Source organism: Orcinus orca, chromosome 9 (genome assembly GCF_937001465.1).
Source record: "Orcinus orca chromosome 9, mOrcOrc1.1, whole genome shotgun sequence".
In the NCBI taxonomy this organism is placed as follows: Eukaryota; Metazoa; Chordata; class Mammalia; order Artiodactyla; family Delphinidae; genus Orcinus; species Orcinus orca.
In genome coordinates, this window is record NC_064567.1 from 4760539 (window position 1) to 4762465 (window position 1927).

At 43.2% G+C, this 1927-nt stretch overlaps 1 pseudogene; it reads left to right on the plus strand.

Moving 5' to 3' along the window:
• The first annotated feature begins 289 nt into the window (after positions 1–289).
• LOC101289026 (60S ribosomal protein L7-like) lies at positions 290–1712 on the plus strand (annotated as a pseudogene).
• The last annotated feature ends 215 nt before the right edge of the window (positions 1713–1927 follow it).

Here is a 1927-nt window from a genome sequence, read left to right on the forward strand (position 1 = left end):
AGTACTTCACCTTTTTGGTCAAATGAATTCTGACAGGGTGCCAAGATAATTCAATGGAGAAAGAATAGTCTTTCAACATATGGTGCTAGGACAACTGGACTGCCACCGGCAAGAGAATGAAAGTAGACTCCTTCCTCACACCATATACAGAAATTAACTTTAAGGATCATAAACCTAATTGTAAGAGTTAAAGCCATAAGACTCAAAAGAAAACAAACCCGAAAATACCTTCATGACCTTGGATTAGGCAATAATTTTTAGGTACGACACCAAAAGCACAAGTAACAAAAGAAAAACATAAATTGGACTTCATCAAAATTAAGACTTTTTATGCTTTAACAGACACCATCAAGAAAACGTAAGGACAACCCACCAAATGGGAGAAATATTTGCAAATCCTGTATCTGAAGGATTTGTATCCAGACTGTATAAAAAATTCTTATAACTCAATAATTTAAAAAACATGAGTAACCCAATTTAAAAATGGGCAGCTCTTTCCCAGCTGGAACCATGGAGGGTGCAGAAGAGAAGAAAAAGAAGGTTCCTGCTGTGCCAGAAACCCTTAAGAAAAAGCAAAAGAATTTTGCAGAGCTTAAGATCAAGTGCCTGAGAAAGAAGTTTGCCCAAAAGATGCTTTGAAAGGCAAGGAGGAAGCTTATCTATGAAGAAGCTAATCACTATTACAAGGAATACAGGCGGGTGTACAGAACAGAAATTCGAATGGCTAGGATGGCAAGAAAAGCCGGCAACTTCTATGTACCTGCAGAACCCAAGTTGGCATTTGTCATCAGGATCAGAGGTGTCAATGGTGTGAGCCCAAAGGTTCGAAAAGTGTTGCAGCTTCTTAGCCTCCATCAGATCTTCAGTGGCACCTTTGTGAAGCTCAATGGCATCTTTATGAATTCTCAGAATGTTAATGAACATGCTGAGAATTGTGGAGCCGTACATCGCGGGGGGGCACCCAAACCTGAAGTCAGTAAATGAGCTGACCTACAAGCGTGGTTATGGCAAACTCAACAGAAGTGAAGTGCCCTGACAGGTGACGCCTTGGTGGCTCCGTCTCTCGGCAAGTATGGTACCATCTGCAGGAAGGATCTGATTCATGAGATCTATACCATTGGAAAACATTTCAAAGAAGCAGGCAACTTGCTGTGGTCCTTTAAATTGTCTTCTCCACGAAGCAGAATGAAGAAAAAGACCGCCCATTTGGTAGAAGGTGGAGATGCTGGCAACAGGGAAGACCAGATCAACAGGCTTATTAGAAGGATGAACTAAGGTATCTGCCAGGATTATTTTTGTAATCTGGTCAGTTAATAAACAGTGACTGCTTTCAAATTGGAAAATAAAAATAAAAATAAATTAAAATGGGCAAAGGATCTGAATAGACCTTTCTCCAAAAAATGGCTAATAACCTCATGAAAACGTGCTCAGTGTCATTATCCGTCAGGGAAACGCCAGTCAAACCGCAGTGAGATGGCACTTCACATCCCGTCAAAAAGTAGATAATCACAGGGGCTTCCCTGGTGGCGCAGTGGTTGAGAGTCCGCCTACTGATGCAGGGGACGCGGGTTCGTGCCCCGGTCCGGGAGGATCCCACATGCTGCGGAGCGGCTGGGCCCGTGAGCCATGGCCGCTGAGCCTGCGCGTCCGGAGCCTGTGCTCCGCAATGGGAGAGGCCACAGCAGTGAGAGGCCCGCGTACCGCAAAAAAAAAAAAAAAAAAAGTAGATAATCACAACTGTAGTGGAGAAAGTGGAACCCACATACATTGCAGGTGGCAATGTAGAATGTTGCGTCTGCTGTGGGAAACACTCTGGCAGTTCTTCAAAAGGTTAAATGTAGAGTTACCATAGGATGCTGCAATTCTAATCCTAAGAATATACCTGAGAGAAATAAAAACATACGTCCACACGAAAACCTGTACACAG